Raw genomic sequence first — 21533 nt, 5'->3', positions numbered from 1 at the left:
TTCTATCTTTCTGTTAGGCTGTAGGCTCACCAAGGGCATGGTTCAAGGCTTTTAAAGACTTTGTACTGTCATAATGGGCCCCCAACAAGCCCTTGTTGACTAAACGAATTAACACCCTTGCTGAAGTTGGGAAGCCCTGGCCAGGAAGGGACTTGGGCACCAGGGCTAAAACCATCATAGCTCTGGTGCCTGCCCAGTGACCTGTGGAATCTATTACAGAGGGAGGGTGAGAGAGACAGCCAATCAGCAACAGCCTTTTGAAAGGCCATACAGAAACAAGATTTTTACTCTACATATGAATTTCTTACGGGGCCTACACACGTTACCATGCTGAATTTATTCTTAGCTATAATGTAATGATAATTTCATGGCAGAATTATTTGAAATCTAGTGTCACAGAATATTCAACTGTTAAAAAGCATGTGTCCCCATGAATCAGACCAAACAGATGGTGTAACTGAAGACAGTACAATCCTCATCCATGCTCTTTGTATACCCCGCGCCCTCAACCCCCCTAAACACAAACACACCCCAGATATGAAGCTCACGTGGGAAGATCTGCCAGGTAAATACAAGTCCCAACAGCGTGGGATAAAAGGGATAAAAGGGCTCAACATAAGTCAGGTTAACAAGGGCTTAAGACTCCCACCTTCTTTCCAGGTGATACACATTTACGGCTACATTCAGAATGTGGATCTTGCTACACATTTACAGAATGGGGTTTACTAGCAAAGTACTTTCCAGGACAGAGCAATGAAGACACAAACAAAGCTAGGTCCACGCGACAGCACCCACTTCCCTCCAAGCTCCACGCATGCGCACACTGATTGTGAAAGGTGGGGGCAGGCGCGTGGGGCGGTAGTTTCTCTTCCCCTCCCCGTTCTGCCTACCCGCCTCTGGGCCGGAGGAAGCAGCTGATTGGTCAGTCTGGTCCGGACTCGGGGCGGAGATTGGGTGATTGGCAGTAACGCCCGGGGTAGCCAAGCTGGAAGCAGGGGAAGCTCAAGAAGGCTCCTGGCTGCCTCGCGGCCGAGGTAAGTGGGGGCTAGGGACTCGGGAAAGCGGTTGGCGTGGAGTCGAGGAAGCGTCCGCAGGCCTGAGGGCGGTGGGAAGCCCTAGTAACAGAGTAGGAGCTGAAGGAGCCGTGGGTTCGGGCATTCGAGGAGGACCGCGGGCTCCATGGGCCGGTTGGGTGTCTGCGCCGCGGCTGAAGAGAGGCGGAGACGTTCTCGGGCTGCCGGGGTGGCTGAGGGCCCTGGTGGGGCTGGAGCACTGGCGGAGCGGAGGGAAGTCGGCCGACTTTGTCCTGAAGGCTGGGACTCACCCACGCACATCTGCCCCCTCCCTTCCGCTCCTGGTGCATCCTTCGGGGTCCACAGTAGGAGCGCCAGCCGCAGGTCCCTGGGAGGCCGCCCTTTGCGGTGGTTCCCTTGGGCGTTGCACTTTTTCCTGAGACTAGACCGGTCGGACTCGCGGGTGCACCTCCGGGCCGGACCTCGGGGATTCTGGGAGGAGGAGCACGCCTGCTGTTCGGCCTGGGAGGTTTAACCAGCCTCACCTGGCTTGTGTTGCTGTTTCACTTTTCGCCTCCCAGAACTTCCCAATGTAGCTTCCTGACCGTAACAAGATTTGCGTTAAGCCCCAAAGAAAAATCATCCTTTGACATTTAAAAACACCCTTTATTTTAGAAGTCTTTAAATACACAGGACGAGAGGTTAGTATAACGAACTTGGCGAACCCATCACCCGATTGTAACAATTGTCAACACATGATCGGCTTGCCACCCCCCCCCCCCCCAAGTAAATCCTAGACATTTAATTTCTCTTAGAAATTTCTTCAGCTTTGTCATGGTCAATAATTATAGTTTTTTCTGATCAATTGCTTTCTAGAGGGGTTCAGTAAAACAAGGCACACTTGAAGGTGTAGACAGCGGAAATTTAGTTTGCACTGCAAGAATGTGGTCAGTTCTCCGACAGAGCACTTTCACTGCCCTAAGCTCAGGTTTTCAAAATCACTGAAAACAAAGGTACCAGCCAGTGTAGTCTTGGCAGTAACATTATTGCTTTTGAGCAGTAATGTTAATATTGATAATTTCTATTTATATGGCACTTGGTACGTATGAAGCACTGTGAAATTGTTTCCACCTATTCATTTAATTTTTACAACAGCCATGTGAAGTAGGTATTATCCCATTTTACAGATGAGAGAAAAGAGACGCTAAGCAACTTGGCCAAGGTCACACTGATGTAAATAAGGGGGAGGGCAGAGGGGCCTGTGGTTTAGGATGTTAACCCTGGTCAGTGTCAAATTCTTGCTCTTTTAACCATAATTGAATGAGAATTGTGGAATAAATGTAACTGCATGATGTAAATGTAAATACGTAAGGGAAGAAAAAAACCCTGGAATTTGAGTATAACAGTAAAATAGGTATTTTTGTTTCAAATGGTAAAGGGTTAATGCAATTGATTAAAAAAATTTTTTTTGAACATTTATTTATTTTTGAGAGGCAGAGAGAGAACACAAGTGGGGGAGGGGCAGAGAGAGAATGAGACACAGAATCTGAAGCAGGCTCCAGGCTCTGAACTGTCAGCACAGAGCCTGCGGTGGGGCTCAAACTCACAAACCATGAGATCATGACCTCAGCTGAAGTTGGACGCTTAACTGACTGAGCCACCCAGGCACCCCTGCAATTGATTTTAAAATCGAAGTATGTAAATACAGATCAATAAATACAAGTGTTTAAAATTTCTATAGTATATGGGCAGTTAAAGGGGAAAAGAAACCAGGGAAAATATACTTCAATGAATAGTCTCTACCTCCTTTGGCATTTAGCATGTACTGGATATTTATATTGAATACTTTAAACTATATCTTTTATCTTCTCAGTCTTATGCTATCTTTTTTTTTTTAATGTTTATTTATTTTTGAGGGAGAGAGTACCCAAGGGTGGGGGGGCACAGAGAGAGGGGGACAGAGGATCTGATTCGGGCTCTGACAGCAGAGAGCCAGATGTGGGGCTCGAACTCATGAACCGCAAGATCATGACCTGAGCCAAAGTCGGATGCTCAACCAACTGAGCCACCCAGGCACCCTTCAATCTTATACTGTTTCTAAGACAACATCTTTATTCAAATAACGTTAGAGGAATAAGGAACTAGAGACAGCAGGACTTTTTCAGAGGACAGCAGGTTAGACCAGTTAAATTGAAGTTTAGGATTCCTACTGTAGGAAGTCTAGAAGGTAAAGTTAGGCTCACATGTGAAGTAATTTGAGTGCCAAGTTTAAGGAGTTTGAACTTGAGCAAAACAGTGACTCACTGATTGCAACCATCCCTTAGGAAGAGTGAGGTGGCACTATCATGGACAGCTTCACCTGAGATGTGAAAAGATTAGTGACCAGACCCGGTGAATATATAGGAAAAAGATGGGGGTAACTTGAATTTATGGATATAAAGCAGGAAATAGGAAAAAAAAAATAGCCTGAAAAGGGGGGATGGAAAGATAGTTTGGTTCTGAAGTGCTGGTAAATTTCGGTTTCCACAAGTTTATTTTCCTAGGCAGTTTTTAAAAATTTTTCTTATTGAACTGTAGTTGATATACAATATTATATTAGTTTTAGGTGTACAACATGGTGATTTGATATTTATATGTATTACAAAATGATCACCAAGTAAGTTTAGTTACTATCTGTCACCATACAAAGTTATTGTGGTTTTATTGACTGTATTCCCTATGGTGTACTTTACATCCCCATGACTAATTTTATAACTGGAAGTTTGTACCTCTTGACTTCCTTATTTCACCTCTTTCTCTGGCAACCCCCAATTTGTTCTCAGTCTATGAGTCTCTGTTTTGCTTTGCTTGTTTTTTGTTTTGTTTTGTTTTGTTTTAGATTCCACATACAAGTGAAATGATACATTCTCTGACTTATTTCACTTAGCATACCCTCTAAGTTCATCCATTTGGTTGAAAACGGCAAAATGTCATTCTTTTTATGGTTGAGCAATATTCCACTGTATATACATATCACAGCTTTATCCATTCATTTTTATCGTGGACACTTAGATTGCTTCCATAGTTTGGCTATTGTAAATACTGTAATGAACTTAGGGGTGTATATATCTTTTTGAATTAGTGTTCTCATTTGTTCAGATAAATACCCAGAAGTAGAATTGCTGCATGATATGGTATTTCTATTTTTAATTTTTTAAGGAACTTTCATACTCTTTTCCTTAGTGGCTGTACAGATTTACATTACCACCAATAGTGTACAAGGGTTCCCTTTTCTCCACATTCTTCCCAACACCTGTTGTTTCATGTCTTTTTTTATGATCATTAATATTTTGTTTAAAATTTTATAGTATAAAATCTTACAGAAAAGAGATAAAACACTCCCTTGTTTTATGAGGCCAGTGTAAATTTAAGAACAAAATTACACACACACACATGCACACGAGAAAAATTACCACCCCAATAAGTAAAGAAAAGCATTTGATACAATTCAGTATCCACTTATGCTAAGGCCACTGAATACTCAGGCATGCTCAGATTAAAAGGGAACTTTTGATCTGATGAAGAGGATTTACATAAAAGTTACAGTATCGTTATCATGCTTAATGATGAAATATTTATTTCCCTCCATGAGTTAAGAAATGAGACAAAAATGACTGCTATCAACACTTCTGAACAGTTCAGTAAAGCCAGGAAAAAGACAAGGAGGTTCAAAATTTGGAAACAGCTGATACGGTTGTCACAAAAATTTGAAAATATACTTTATTAGAACTAATTAGTACATGTTGCAAATTAGATAGTAAAGTTATACAAACCATAAAACTTGCAGTAGCTTTAAAAAAGCTCCTAATATTGAAGAATAAATTTAAATATTTGCAAAGCCTCTACATGGAAAACTACAAAATGTGATAAAAATTAAAGTAGACTCAAATGAAGGTAAATTGGGAGTTTGAGTATTGTTATGGTGTCAATTCTCCCCAAATTTATCTGTAAATTTACTGTGATTCCCATTAAATGTAGGTTTGGTTTTATGGCAATTGAGAGATGATTCTGTAATTTATATGGGAATGTATAAGACCAGAAGCAATAACGTTCTAAAGAAAAACAAAGCCAGAGAACTTACACTGCTGGATATCAAAACTTAATACAAAGCTATAATTAAATAGAACAGTGGTACAAAGCAAAGTATTCTGAATTAGATTCTGATGTCCTTCCAGTATACTGTGCTGAGGCAACTGAATATCCATATGGAAAACAACCAACTTCATGCTAATCATAAACATGCGTTTCTGGTGTATCTAAAGCTAAATACCCAACGTGAAACAAAACTTTCTGAAAAAGACACAGGAGAATATCTGCATGATCATGGTATAGACAGAGATTGATTTGTTAAGGACACAAAATACACAAAAACAAATAATGGGGAAGGGGCAGAGAGAGAATTCCAAGCAGGTTTGCACTGTCAGCGCAGAGCCCAGTGTGGGGCTCAGACTGACAAAAGGTGAGATCAAGACCTGAGCCAAAGCCAAGAGCCAGACACTTAACCAAGGGAGCCACCCAGATGCCCTTTAATATGTTAAGTAATCTCTACACCCAATTTGGGGCTCAAACTGGATCATATGGTAATTCTATTTTTAATTTTTTGAGGAACCTTTGTACTGTTTGCCACAGTGGCTGCACCAATTTACATTCCCACCAACAGTGCATGAGGGTTACTTTTTCTCTGCATTCTTGCCAACACTTGATATTTCTTATCTTGATGCTAGCTATTGACTGGTGTAAGGTTGATATTGTTGCTTTGATTTGCATTTCCCTGATGATTAGTGATGTTGAGTATCTTTTCATATGTCTATTGGTCAACTATATGACTTCTTTGGAAAAATATCTATTCAGGTCCTCTGTCCATTTTTTAATCAGTTTATGGTTTTTTGGTGTGGGGTTTTATGTATATATTTTGGACATTAACCCCTTTATCAGATACATCATTTGCAGGTACCTACTCCCATTCTACAGATTACCTTTAATAGTTTCCTTTGCTGTTCAAAAGCTTTTTAGTTTGATGTAGTTCCAATTATATGTTTTTGCTTCTGTTGCCTTTGCCTGAGGAGACAGATAGCTGTGCCAAAAAATACTGTTAAGACTGATGTCCAAGTTTACTGCCTGTTTTCTTTTAGGAGCTTTATGGTTTCAGGTCTTACTTAAGACCTTTATTCTGTTTTGAGCTTATTTTTGTATATGGTATAAGAAAGTGGTCTGGTTTCATTCTTTTGCATGGAGTTTTCCCATGTCCAGTTTTCCCAACGCTGTTTATTGAAGAAACTGTCTCTTCCCCATTTTATTTTCTTGCCTCTTTTGTTGTAGATTGATTGACCATGTATGGTTTATTTCTAAGCTGTCTATTCTGTTCCATTGATCTTTTTGTCTGTTTTTATGCCAATATCATCTGTTTTGATTTTTATAGCTTTGTAGTATAGTTTGAAATCTGGGAGCATGAAATCTCCAGCTTTGTTCCTTTTTTTTTTTAATTAGTTTTTATTAACATTCTTTTTTTGAGAGAGAGAGGGAGACACAGAATTCAAAGCAGACTCCAGGCTCTGAGCTGTCAGCACAGAGCCCAACGCGGAGCTCAAACCCATGAACCGCAGGATTATGACCTGAGCTGAAGTCAGATGCTCAACCGACTGAGCCACCCAGGAGCCCCTCTGCTTTGTTCTTTCTCAAGATTGCTTTGGCAATTGGAAGATCATTTGTAGTTCTATAGAAATTTTAGGATTATTTTTGTATGAAAAATGCTATTGGAATTTTGATAGGGATTGCATTGAATTTATAGATTGCTTTGGATAATAGAGACATTGTAACAATATTAATTCCTCCAACCCATGAGCATAGTGTATCTTTCCGTTTATTTGTGTCATCTTCAGTTTCCTTTTATCAGTGTCTTCTAGTTTTCTAAGCACAGATCTTTTACTCCTTGGTTAAATTTATTCCTAGGTATTTTCTTCTTTTTAATGCAATTGTAAATGGGATTATTAATTTATCTTTCTAATAATTTGTATTCATGTCTGGAAAGCCAACAGATTTCTGTATATTAATTTTGTATCCTGCATCTTTACTGAATTCATTTATTAGTTGTAATAGTTTTTTGGTGGAGTCTTTAGGGTATTCAATATGTAATATCAAGTCATCTGCAAATAGTGACCGTTTTTTATTTCTTCCTTACCAACTTGGGTGTCTTCTGTTTCTTTTCTGATTGTTGTGGCTAGGATTTGCAGTACTGTGTTGAATAAAAGGCTGGCATAGGCATCCTTGTCTTGTTCCTCACATTAGAGGAAAAGCTTTCAGATTTTCACTGTTAAGTATGATGTTAGTTGTGGGATTATAATATATGGCCTTCATTATGTTGAGGTACATTCCCTTTATAACCATTCTGTTGAGTTTTTTTTTTTATCATGATGAATGTTGATTTTTATCAAATGGTTTTTCTGTATCTATTGAGGTGATCATATGATTTTTATCTTTCATTTTGTTAATGTGCTGTACCGCACTCGTTAATTTGTAGCTGTTGAACCATTCTTGTATCCCCTGAATAAATCCCACTTGATCATGGTGTACGATTCTTTTAAGGTATTGTTGAATTTCGTTTTTGCTAATACTTTGTTGACAATTTTTGCACCTGTGTTCCTAAGGCATATTGGCCTGAGTTTTCTTTTCTTTTCTTTTTTTTTTTTTTTTTTTTTTTTTTTTTTTGTAGTTTTGATAACAAGGCAGTGCTGGACTTGAAGAATGAATTTGGAAGTTTTTCTTTCTGTTTTATTTTTTAGAATGGTTTCAGAAGGATAGGTATTAACTTTTTAAATGTTGGGTAGAGTTCGCTTGTGAAGTCATCCGGTCTTGGGCTTTTGTTTGTTTGGAGTTTTTTGATTGCCAGTTGAAATGAATAGTAATCAGTCTGTTCAGATTTTCTATTTCTTCCTGAGTTAGTCTTTGAAGAGTGTATGTTTCTAGGAATTTATCCATTTCTTCTAGGTTGTGCAGTTTGACAGCCTATAATTGTTCTAGTAATCTCATAATCCTTTGTATTTCTATGGTATTGGTTGTAACTTCTCTTTCTGATTGTATTTCTTTGACATCTTCCTCATTTTTTCTTGATTAATGTGGCCAAGGCTTTATCAATTTTGTTTACCTTTAAAAAAAATAGCTCTGAGTTTCATTAATCTTTTCTGTTATTTTATTTTATTTTTATATACTTCATTTATTTTTACAGTTGACTCTTGAACAGAGGGGGGCAGTTGAAGTCCTGACATCCCTCCATGCAGTTGGAAATCTCCCTATAACTTTTGATTTCCCAAAAATGTAACTACCAAACTAGAAAAAGAAAGTGTTGTTAAGAAAATTATAAGAGAGGGGCACCTGGCACCTGAGTCTCTCAGTTGGTTAAGCATCTGACTTCAGCTCAGGTCATGATTTCATGGCTTGTGGGTTCGAGTCCCGCATCGGGTTCTGTCCTGACAGATTGGAGCCTGGAGCCTGCTTCAGATTCTGTGTCTCCCTCTCTCTGCCCCTCCCATGCTTGTACTCTGTCTTTCTCACTCAAAAAGTAAATAAACACTTAAAAACATTTATAAGAGGAAATACATATACAATACTGTGCTGGACATATTGAAAAAAAATCCACATAAAAGTAGATGTGCACTGTTCAAACCCATGTTCTTCAAGAGTCAGCTGTATTTTTTTTTCTACCATGGGCTTTGTTTTTCCTTATTTTATTTCCTTTAGGTGTAAGATTATATTGTTTATTTGAGATTTTTCTTGTTTCCTGAGATAGGCCTATATTGCTATAAACTTGCCTCTTAGAACTGCTTTTTCTTTGCCCCATCTATTTTGGAATATTTTGTTTTCATTCTCATTCATCACAATGTATTTTTTGATTTCTCTTTGACCCATTGGTTGTTCAGTACCATGCTGTTTAGCCTCCGTATGTTTGTGGTTTTTTCTACTTTTTTTTCTTGTAATTGATTTCGCGTTTCATACTGTTGTGGTTAGAAAAGATGCTTGATATGATTTCAGTCTCCTTATATTTGAGAGAAATTTTGTGGCTTAATGTGGTGTTCTGGAAAATGTTCCATAGACACTTGAAAAGAATATGAATTCTGTTTATGGATGGAATACTCTATGTATCTGTTAAGTCCATCTGGCTTAATGTGTCATTTACTGTTTCCTCATTGATTTGCTGTCTGACTGATCTATTGATGTAAATGGGTGTTAAAGTCCCCTACTGTTGTGTTACTGTACAATTTCTCCTTTTATATATGTTATTTCCTTTTTTATATCTGTTAATATTTGCTTTATATATTTAGGTGCTCTTTGAAATGTTAATTACTGTCAGCTACTCAGCTATTCTTTTGTATGTTTGTTGTGTACCATTTATACAAATACACAGTTTATTATTATTTTTTAAAGTTTACTTATTTTGGGGCGCCTGGGTGGCTCAGTTGGTTAAGTGTCCAACTTCAGCTCAGGTCGTAATCTCCCGACTTGTGGGTTTGAGCCCCGTGTCGGGCTCTGTGCTGACAGCTCAGAGTCTGGAGCCTGCTTTGGATTCTGTCTCCCTCTCTCCCTGCAGTGTGAGCACAGAGCCCGATGTGGGGCTTGAATCCATGAACCGTGAGACTATGACCTTAGCTGAAGTTGGACACTTAACCCTCTGAGACACCCAGGCACCTCTAAATTACACAGTTTAGATAAAAAACATAAAATGTCACTGTAATCCCACCATTTAAGGATTTTAGCCTCAAGTTTTAGCCTAAGTCCTAGAGAAGAGGTTGGCAAACTATGGCCCAATAGCATAAACTGGCCTGAGGCCTGTTTTTGTATGTGAGCTAGGAGTGGTTTTTACATTTGTAAGGAGTTAGAAATAAATTTTAAATGGACTATTTTGTGATTGTTGGTTCATAAGCTCCTTAGGAGCTTCCTGGTTGTTCTGAAACCTGACATGGTTCTTGGACAGCTGGGAGAGACTTGAAGAAAGAGGCAAGCCGTTCTGGATGGGTAGGTAGCAGGTTTAATAAACAAGGGAACTCACTAGGCTTATCTTGAGAAGCCGCAGGACAGATCTCCACATCTGCCTGCCAAATCTTAAAAGTTTCAATAGGGGCCTTAACTGGGTTCAATCACATATACTCCTCAGATGGTCTTAACACCGTATCACTATCTCAAGGGTTTGTCTTTAGGGCAACTTCTGGGAGGGGGGGGAAGCAATTCGAATGCACACTGCAAGGGTGGGAGAGGGTGAGGAGCCTCCTGTTGCCAAGAGTCCAGCTCACGGGACTTAAAATTCATCTTTTTATGTCTGCTTAGTCTTTCAAGGTATGCATGAGGTACTTTTGTGTATTTAAATAACTCTCTTTTGTTAGATGTTTTGGTTTCTTTTCCATTTTTTTAAACTATTACAATACTTAGGACAGCTTTTCTATTCAGAATTTTGTCAGTATCAGATTATTTCTATAGGATAAATTTTTAGAAGTGAAATTGCTAGTATGTACATATTGTCAGGTTGCCCATCAGACATATTGGACAACCTATGCCTCTGCCAATATTGGGTTGCCTCCTTTTTCATCTTTGCCAATTTGATAGGGAAAAAGAGATATTTTAGTTAAGGTTTATTTGATTATTAGGTCATTAACATTTTTTCATGATTGTCCGTTTGTATTTCCACTTATAAAATGCTTACTCATGTCCTTTTCCTATTTTTCCATTAGGCTTCTGATCTTTTACTTGTTGATTTACAAACACTATATATACATTTGGGATAGTAATCACTTGTTATATGCAAGTTGCAGATAGGTGTCTTTTTTTTTTTTTTAATGGGCCTTTTTTTTTTTTTTTTGGTCTATTTATTTTAAGACAGTGAGAGAGAGGGGGAGGGGCAGAGAGAGAATTCCAAGCAGGCTTCACACTGTCAGTGCAGAGCCCAATGTGGAGCTCAAACTCACAAACCATGAGATCATGACCTCAGCTGAGATCAAGAGTCAGATGCTTAACTGACTGAGCCACCCAGGTGCCCCAAGGTAAGATATCTCTTTATCCCAGTCCGTTTCAGTACTGACAGGAAGTACAGCCTATAGTGAAATTATTTATTTATTTATTTTTTAAAAGTTTATTTATTAGAGAAAGAGCATGAGCAAGGGAGGGGCAGGGAGAGAGAATTCCAAGCAGGGGCTTGAACCCACAAACCATGAGATCATGACCTGAGCTGAAACCAAGAGTCAGATGCTTAACTGACTGAGCCACTCAGTCATCCCTATAGTGAAGGTTTTTAGGATGAATGTGGAAAAATATCCTGAAATAACAAGCAGTGATTGCATAGATATTACTGCTTGGGATGAAATTAAAACTTATTTTTGTTTTAGTTAGTTGATTTAAACTAATATCTATTTTACCATTATTGCTATACTTTTTAAAAAAAGATTTTAAGTAATTAAAAAAAAAAAAATCTGTGTCTCCCTCTCTCTGACCCTCCCCTGTTCATGCTCTGTCTCTCCCTGTCTCAAAAATAAATAAAATGTTAAAAAAAAAAAATTAAAAAAAAAAAAGATTTGAAGTAATCTCTACATCCAATGTGGGATGTGAACCTACAACCTCAAGATCAAGAGTCCTATGCTCTACTGACTGAGCCAGCCAGATGCCCCTGTATGTTTTTTCAAAATTTTTTTTTAATGGAATCACACAAAAAGGAATCACAGGTATATGGTAGTTTGCAACTTCTTTCATGTATTTTTGTTATGAACATTTTTGTATATAACTTTTTGTTTTAATGGCCATAAACTTAGAGTGGATATATTGAATTTATTCTGTTGATGGACATTGAGTTTGCTTCTAAATTTTCTCTTTTTACACTAATGCTCAGTAAATACCTTCTCCAGTTTTATAAACTAATAATGTTTATTTACAAAGGTCTAATTTACTGAGTTTTGCCCCTCAGGCAATTTTTTATACACATAATATGCAGGGGGCAGTAATTATTACACAACTTATGAAAATCACCTTTAAAAAATTTTTTTATTAAAAAAATTTTTTTTTAATGTTTATTTATTTTTGAGAGACAGAGACAGAGTTCGATCAGGGGAAGGGCAGAGAGAGAGGGAGGCACAGAATCTGAAGCAGGCTCCAGGCTCTGAGCTGTCAGCAGAGTCTGATGCGGGGCTTGAATTCATTAACTGTGAGATCATGACCTGAGCCGAAGTTGGACCTTTAACTGACTGAGCCACCCAGGTGCCCCTGAACAGTTTTTTCAAAAGATTGTTTTTAAATTGATGCCAGAAGGGGTGCCTGGGTGGCTCAGTCGGTTGAGCATCCAACTTTGGCTCAGGTCATCATCTCACAGTTCCTGGGTTCGAGCCCTGCATTGGGCTTTCTGCTGGCTGTCTGCTTGGAGCCAGCTTTAGATCCTCTGTCTCCCTCCCTCTCTGCACCTCCCCCGGTCCCTCCCTCCCTCTTTCCCTCCCTCCCTCTCCCTCTCAAAAATAAATAAATATTACAAAATAAAATAAAATTGATGCCATAGTACTTAATTCATTTGCATGGGAGTGCTTAAAATAAAAATAGTTCAAGAAGAAGATATGTAATTATGTCATTCATTATAGTTATATTTCAGAGATCCTCATATGAAAATAGTGCACTCTTAGTTCAAATGAATATATAAGACTACTCTAATCTCTTTTATTATTTATTTATTTAATTTTTTTAATATTTATTTTTTTTTGAGAGAGAGAGACAGAGTGCGAGCAGGGAGGGGTAGAGAGAGAAGGAGACACAGGATCTGAAGCAGGCTCCAGGCTCTGAGCTGTCAGCACAGAGCCTGATGTGGGGCTCGAACTCACAAACCATGAGATCATGACCTGAGCCAAAGTTGGACGCTTAACAACTGAGCCACCCAGGATCCCCCTCTAATCTCTTTTATATCAGAAAAGTTGACCTCTAAAAATGTTACAGAAAATGCCCTTCAGAAATGTAATTTCGTATATAAAATCTGTTTCCTTAAAAGAAATATCAAGTTGTAATTTGTCTTATTAAACTTTTTATCTGAACAGGTTTGGTTTTTTTTTTTTTTTGTTTTTTTTTTTGGTTGTTGAGAGATGTAGTTTAGGTCATGAGATTTATTCATTTGTGGACTGAAATAAGTGTGACTTATACTTTAGATTCTGTGCTAGGCGCTGGGAATATAGCAGTGTATTTAATTTTGCATGAACAGTGTAGAATATTAATCCTGAATAATTGCCATTAAATTGTACCCAAGGGTCAAATACTATATCATTATTTTATAGTATGGGAAAGTGTTCTGATTTAAAGTCTCAACCAGACTGAAGTATAGCAGTGGTCACTAGATTTTAATTTCAAGTTTAATTTCCAGAAAGTAGGGAGGGCATGGCATTGACATAGGATTGACAGCTTTTCATTGTGATGAGTAAGGACATTTAAAAAAAAAAAAAAAAGTCACATCCATCTGCTGTCCCCATATCCTAACAGAAAAGGCTTTTTTACACCGAAATGTAAGAAGGATATAGTCTCAAAATAAAGGACAGTAACTTCAAATTGAATAAGTTTTTTTGTTTGTTTGTTTTGTTTTAATACTTCATGGTCCTTATTTTTCTTTCGCATCATTGTTTGGCACTAGAATGTAGAGCGTCATTGGGGTGCATTGATTTATCTAATCTTTTAGTATTCTGAGAACAGGAAACCTTATTCTAATAAATTAACCAACTGAATAAGAATGTCCTTTTAATCATTTTAGACTCCTTCCACCTCTGCTATAAAATGGTCATACTCCTCTCTCATAATGTAAAGATAATTAAATGGCCATTCTCTTGAATAGTTCCCAAAGACCTTATAAAAATAAGCTCCAGTGTACTGTTGTAGCTTTTAACGTTTTTGGCATTTTAAATTTAATGACAACATAAATTAATAACAACTTTGCTATTATTACTAACAGGGTTATTGTGAAACTATTTACTGGTAATGAATTTTTTTTATCATAACTATCTCAAAAGCATACACTGCATTTGTTGATGCAGTATTAGTGTTATCTTTGATTTGATTGCCATAAACTTTAATTGGTGTAACTGTACACTCTTATATATTTTCATAGTATTTGTAGAGGGAAGAGAAAGTCTGTTTTCAAGATTTATCTATTTTCATTTAGTCTTGTCTACTGCCCTGCCAATGACCTGTTCTCCTCCTCCCCCAAATAGTTTGCTATTTCTTATAGTCTATGTCAGAGTAGACTAGACTATAAGCTTATATCATCATCATAAAATTCTTGAAGTTAAATTATATATGTATTCATACAGAACCTAGAAAACAAAATGCAGTCTGATTCTTAGCCATCTTTTTTTAAGCCTTTTTTATTTTGAAGTATGACACACACAAAATGTAATATAAAATGCACAAACATGAATATATAACTCAATAAATTCTTACAAAGCAAATGTCCATGTAATCACCGCCCACATTAAGGAATAGAAAGTTGTATGCACTCTAGAAAGCTCCTTTATGCTCTCTACCAACTATTACCCACTCCCATCCAAAGGTAACCACCATTGTAACTTCTTACATAGCTTTGTTTTGCCTTTATTATTTTCTTTTTTTTTTAAAGATTTTAATTTTAAGTAATCTCTACTCTTTTTTTTTAATGTTTTTATTTTTGGGAGAGAGAGAGAGAAAGAGAGACAGAGTACAAGCAGGGGAGGGACAGAGAGAGGGAGACATGATCCGCAAAGCAGGCTCCAGGCTCTGAGCTGTCAGCACAGGGCCCAATGCGGGGCTTGAACCTGTGAACCACTAGATCATGACCTGAGCTGAAGTTGGATGCTTAACCAATCGAGCCACCCAGGTGCCCCAGGTAATCTCTACACTTAACATGGGGCTCGAAGTTAGAATCCTGAGATCAAGTGTCATATGCTCTACTGACTGAGCCAGCCAGGTGCCTCCTTTTTATTACTATTTTTTAAAGTTTATTTATTTATTTGAGAGAGCATGAGCAGAGGAGGGGCAGAGAGAGAAGAGAAAATCCCAAGCAGGCTCTGAGCTGTCAGTGTGAAACCTAACCTGGGACTCAAACTCACGAACTGTGAGATTATGACCTGAGCTGAAACCAAGAGTTGGATGCTTAACCAGCTGAGCCACCCAAGCGCCTCTCCCTTTACTATTATTATTTTTAGCACCTTTGTGATCCATAGTGATGTTTACTTTTTCATTCCTTATACTTGTTATAGGTGCCTTCTCTCAGTAAGTTTCATCAGAAGTCCCTTTTATTTTTTTAATTTTTTATTTTTCCCCAAGGAAATAACTACTGGCCTGGATATACTTCTCTGCCTTGACAGTTCTCTGATGCTTTCAAATAGATGATTTTTATATTTTGTCCAGTTTATTTATCCTCTTGGGAGGATGATTTGTCTGAAATTACCTAGTTCACCTATAAGTAGAAGCAAAATGCTTACATAATCTGTTCACATTTGAGATAATGTAGAAAAGATACTGGCTTGCATCTTAGATGTCCTTCGTTTAATATTTTAATATTAACTTAGCAACTGTTATATTCCGTATACTAAGTGCTGAGGTCACTGTGGTGAATAAGATAGTTTTTGGTGATTAAAGTGCTGTGGAGATAAGCAGTTTAGGTACATTGTTTTAATGTGGTATATAGGATAATATTTACAGGAGTACCCTAATCCTGGTCCATCAGGAAAAACTTTGGTCCATCAGGAAGAACCTCTTGGAGGAAGTGATAGCTAAGCTGAAATAAAGGACTAGTAGGACCTAGCTTGATACAGGGAAACTATAGGGAGGTGGAATACTGGATAAAAGAAAAGTCTAGAGAGCCTGTTGAGTTTTTAGAATTATCTGTATGACCAGATCGAAGAGTAGAGTATGAAAGATACAGAGGATAGGAAAGTACAGAGACCAGATCATAAAGGACTTATTTCGGTATTGAGAATGAATAGAAAGGGGAGAGCAAAGTTGGTGGGGGGGACTATTAACTAGTAATAGTCTAGTTAATAGATTTTTATGATAGTGTAGGCTTTGGATAACTGGATTGGAATAGAACAGCAATGTAAATGGAATCTGATCTATTTAGGAGGAAACCTACATCTTGATTGTAGAAAATGAAAGAGAAAGAAGGAATGATTGATGATATGGGTGCCATTTTCTGAGGCAGTAGCAGATTCAGGAAGAAAATTAAGGAGCTTGGTTTTGGATCTTTGGTTTGAGAGCAGATGGGAGAAACCAGAAGGTGGCATGTGATTGAAGCTGACATAGGACAGGAAAGAGGATTTATCTATACAGAGTGGAGCTGATGTAATGAGACCTGTGAGTTGAGGGGTGTAATCCTGAGCCCTTAGGTGGAAGGAGGGACAGGAGAGAATGGGGGACAGAATAGGTGCGGATGTAGGTAAGTGTATGGCATGTGGAGTGGCAAGATGTTGAGGGATTTCCTGTTAGATGATTTCTCTATTATTTGAAGTAGTGTGCTTCATTTTTGCTGAGAAATGATGGAGGAAGGGTTGGAGAGATTTGGATAGCATGGAGAATGCTTGAAAAAGCTACTTGGGGAATGGAAGAGGGGGAAGAGTAAGAAAATATTTGCCTAGAATGCTAGACAGCAGTGAGGGCCCGTTTGATGTCAGAGGTAGCACATTTTTGTAGCAACATCAAAATGTGAGATTTCGTAATTTTTCTAAGGTCCAGTTGTAGGAAATGAAGCCTGTTGGATTAATCAAGTTGTGGTTTGTAGAAATAGAGCAGTAGAGTAAGGAGTTGAAAATACTGACACAGAGTGGTTCAAGTGATTTTTGGCTGCATGGGGGTAGAAGAAAGTGAAGGTGGAAAGGGATTGATTAGGTTGATGAAAATTGCAGGGAAGAATAGACGGAAGGTCTCAGTATGGACAGGGTAGATCAGAGGAGTATCTGAGGGAAAGCTAGAAGGTGAGATTCTTTTTTTCTAGATTTTTTTTTTTTTTAAGTTTATTTCATCTCTATAACCCAAGGTGGCGCTCGAACTCAACCCCTAGATGAAGAGTCGCATGCTCTTCTGACCAAGCCAGCCAGGTGCTCCTAGATTTTGTTTTTAAATGAAAAGTAAACCATACAAAGAAAAGTCCACTTCTACCTGCTCTGGCCATTTTTAAGAGTTTGATGTGTATCTTTCTATAAATAAAAAGGTTGAGGCTTGGGGCATTTGGGTGGCTCAGTTGGTTGAGCATCTGACTTTAGCTCAGGTCATGATCTCACAGTTAGTGAGTTTGAGCCCTGCATCAGGCTTGCTGCTGTCAGCGCAGAGCCTGCTTCAGATCCTCTGTCTCCCCTTCTCTGCCCCTCCCTCACTTGGGCTCTCTCAAAAATAAACATTAAAAAAAAAATGGTTGAAGATTTTTGTTTTTTACAGAAATAAGATCATACTTAACATATTCTCCCTAAAAAAACAAAACATTATTCTTGCTGTATCATGTATATTCCAGCGAGTCATTATATAGACTGTTACTTTTTTAAAAAAATTGAGAATAGTTAACACAACAATGTTACATTACTTTTAGGTGTACAACATAGTGATTCAATAAGTTTATACATTGTGTTATGCTCATCACAGGTGTAATTACCATCTGGACTTCACTCACTTAATAGATGCATAATATTTTCTGAGTATATTGTAATTTAACAATTGTTTTATTGATGAACATTAAGGTTGATCCCAGTTTTGTGGTTAGGAAAAGCACTGTAGACAATATCTTTACACATGTGTTATTACATACAATGCTTTTGAGAGAAATTCCTGAAAGTTGCATAAGTTGGTCAAAGGCTATGTATGTTTTTAAAGCTTTTATTTGAGGTATAACTTACATTAAGGAAAGTATGTAAGGATACATCTTGGTAAGTTTCTGTTGGTAGGTGGAGGAAGGACTACAAAGTATCCTCCAAACTGAGAAGACACTTAAGACTGAAAAGCACAACAGGCAACTCCATACAATTAACACAGAGTTTTATTCTGGGTAACTTACTGACAGTGTTGGTTGGATGATAATCTGGACATCTGTGCAGCTATTCCCTGAAAAGTCCGGATCTTAGCCTACAGATTTTTATAGAATGTGCAGGAGGGCATTTTAGTTTTAGTGAGATCAGAGGGCTTGCAGGCGTTTAATTGACAGCTAACCTTTAACAGACCTTGTGGTGCCATCTGTACTTCAGGAGAGGGAATGACTGTTACCTCTAACAGATTCATGGGAGGCCAAAGCAAGCCTCCTTGGCGGGCGTTTCTGAGGGATGTATATTAATCTCCAAGGGGTCAGGAACACATAGCCCCAAGAGAGATCATTGAGCGAGCAGATATGAGCAAGATGAAAGACTAAAGGTAGAGTCAGTATTTTCAACTCTCCTACAGTTTCATAGAATAAACATACCTAAGTGTCTATGTTAAGAGATCAGAGTATTGCCAGCACCCTTAGAAATCCCTCTCAGACCTGCCAGTCAGGACCCCTGTCTTCAACAGCAAAACAGAACAAAACAAAACTTGAAAAAAAAACAAAAACAAAAACAAACCTGATCTGTGATTAGCTTACTTTTAATTTTACCTGGTTTGGTTCTTTATATGAATGGGCTTACACAGTAGTCTCTGGGATGTGTCATGTCTGAATATTAAAATCACCTAGCACTGGCAAATAGAAGATACATTTATTGATTTACTAGTGCTCAGGGGGCCAAAATGCAGAGAAGTTGTTGATTAGGAATAGCTTTGAGATAAAGCGAGAGAGTAAGCAAGGAGGAACCCTTTGAGAAGGCTTTGAAGCAGTATTATAAATAGGGAGAGCCCAGTGTCAGTTCAGGAAAGGAGGGGACATTTATCTTTAAGAAGCGTTCTAGAGAGCACAGTGGAGAGGCTTGGAGGAAAGGTTGGCAGTAGGAGGCTACCAACTGACTATGTGACCTCTTTCCTGTGTGTTTCCGTTTAACAAGGACCATTTCCTTTCTTGAAATTTCCTTTTTGTTTCTTTGCTGACAACACTTCTGTCATTATTTTTCTGCTACCCTTTGATCATTTTCCCCCCAGGGGTTTTTATTTTTTATGCTAGTTCCTTAAGTATTTCCTGGGGTTTCTATTCTGGCTTCTTTTCTTAGTCATTCACTCTTAGATTTCATCTCCTTTATCCAAGCCTGTGCTCTCCAATCCTTGGCTCAGATTGCAGAACATCTCTTCTTGGCAAAAATAATTTTAAAATATTAAAAAAAAAATCCTTTCCATTTGAAAAATGAGCAAAAGATACTTTGGAGAAGATACCAAAATGCTCCCAAGACATGTAAAGAGCCCAGCAGAATGGCTAAAATTTAAAATACCAACAATACGAAGCAAGTATTGACAAAAATTGTATCACAACTAGAACTCTCTCATTTACTTGCTTATGAGAGTGTCCTTTGGGAAGATGTTAGTTTCTATTAAAGATGTAGCCATATATTTTATTTATACAGATCTTCCTGGACTGATGATGGAGTTCTGTCCCAGTAAGCCCATTATAAATTGAAGATACCATAAGTCTAAAATGCATTTAGTACACAGAACTTACTGAATGTCATAGCTTACCCTAGCCTACCTTAAATGTGATGAGAACACATTAGCCTACAGATGGGCAAAATCACCTAATACAATTCTAAAAGTGAAAAACAGAATGGTTGTATGGTTTCAGAATGGCTATAAGTCTATGAGTTGTTTACCCTGTGATCACGTGGCTGACTGGGAGCTCTAGTTGCTGTTGCCCAGCATCACGTGAGAGTATCGACCATATATTGAAAGCCCAGGAAAAGATAAAAATTCAGAATTTGAAATGTGTTCTCTACTGAATGTGTATTTGCTTTCACACTATTGTAAAGTCAAAAAATTATGAGTTGAACCATTTGTGAGTTGGGACTGTCTGTATATCTTGTGATGTAGCAGTTGTACTTCTGAGCATATCCTCAAGAGAAATGAGTTTTTACGTGTACCTTTCTATGCTATGTGCAAGAATTATTTTAGCACCTTTATTTGTAATAGATAAAAAATGGAAACAACCCAAATATTCATGAACAGTAAATTGGGTAAGTAAATTGTGGTACAGTACATAACAGCAACGAAAAATAACTGATTTACAAAGGATGTGAATTAATCTCACAGACATTGTTAAATGAAAGAAGTCAGACACAAAAGAATACATCGAGTGAGCAAAACTAATAAATGCTCATAAAAGTTAAAATAGTGGTAGAGGCGCCTGGGTGACTCAATCAGCTGGGCGTCTGACTCTTGATTTAGGCTCAGGTCATGATCTTGAGGTTTGTGAGACTGATGATCCCTGCGTTGGGCTCTGTGCTGACAAGGCAGAGCCTGCTTGGGTTTCTCTCTCTTCCTTGTGCATGCGAGTGGGGGAGGGACAGAGAGAGGGTGACACAGAATATGAAGCAGGCTCCAGACTCTGAGGTCTGAGCACAGAGCCCGATGCCAGGGCTTGAATCCATGAACCCCAAGATCATGACCTGAGCTGAAGTCAGACGCTTAACTGACTGAGGGACCCAGGCACCTCGTGTCTCTCTCAAAATAAGTAAACATTTTTTTAAAAGTCAGAATAGTGGTTAGAATGGGGGCTTTTGGGGTTCTGGGGCTCTTGATCTGAGTGGTGGCTACACAGGTCTATATATACATAAAAATTCATCAAGTTGGACACTTAAAATTTGTGTACTTTTCTGTGTAAGTTACATTTTAAAAAAGTGATAGGCTGGGTTGCTTGACTGACTCAGAAGAGTGTGCAACTCTTAATCTTGGTTATGAGTTTGAGCCCCACAAAGGGTGTAGAGATAACTTAAATAATAAAACTTTAATAGGATTTTTTAAAAGTTTACTTTGAGAGAGTGGATGCATGTGTGTGTGAGCTTGGGAGGGACAGAGAGAGGGAGAGGAAGAACCCCAAGCAGGCTCTGTGCTAACAGCAAGGCTCAATCTCATGAGCTATGAGATCATGACTTGAGCTGAAATCTAGTCTGACACTTTACTGACTGAGCCACCCACACGCCCCAATAAGTAAAACTTAAAAAAATTTCATCTTAGAGACATCTGGATAGCTTAGTTGGTAGAGCATGTGACTCTTCATCTCAGGGTTGTGAGTTCAAACCCCACATTGGGCATGAGGCCTACTTAAAAAAAAAAAGGTCAAAAAATACTTATGTATATATAAAAGTGGTAGGTTTTCAAATCTGACATAAAACCATCTTTTTTTCTCCCAGGTTTTTTTTTTTTTTTTTTTTTTTTTTTTCTTCCAGCTTTGACATTATTTTTGGACCTTTGCTGTTTTTCTTCCCATTAACTCTCAGAGTATGGCATTCTTACAAGCAGTAATAGATATTGGTAACATTAAAATATATCTGTGTCTCTGTCTCACCAAAGTTCTAGTCATGACCATTTCACAGTTATCAATAAAGTATATATTTCTGCCAGTGCTTAGAATTATTACAT

General features: G+C 38.1%; 1 protein-coding gene across 3 annotated transcripts in view; it reads left to right on the top strand.

The window, feature by feature from the left end:
* Nucleotides 1–160: 160 nt before the first annotated feature.
* The window catches only part of MTFR1 (mitochondrial fission regulator 1), a 62788-nt gene continuing 41415 nt past the window's right edge, over nt 161–21533 (top strand). The window contains exon 1 of one of the 3 annotated variants that reach the window (XM_049633338.1): nt 161–565. The gene's annotated coding sequence lies outside the window, so the exon portion shown is untranslated. Of the gene's footprint in view, nt 566–661; nt 1035–21533 lie in introns of those variants that run through there. The other 2 variants (XM_049633337.1, XM_049633336.1) reach the window with 2 other exon arrangements.

Source organism: Panthera uncia, chromosome F2 (genome assembly GCF_023721935.1).
Source record: "Panthera uncia isolate 11264 chromosome F2, Puncia_PCG_1.0, whole genome shotgun sequence".
NCBI lineage: Eukaryota > Metazoa > Chordata > Mammalia > Carnivora > Felidae > Panthera > Panthera uncia.
The sequence above is the reverse complement of the archived record's forward strand: the minus strand, read 5'-3'. Positions and strand labels throughout refer to the sequence as shown.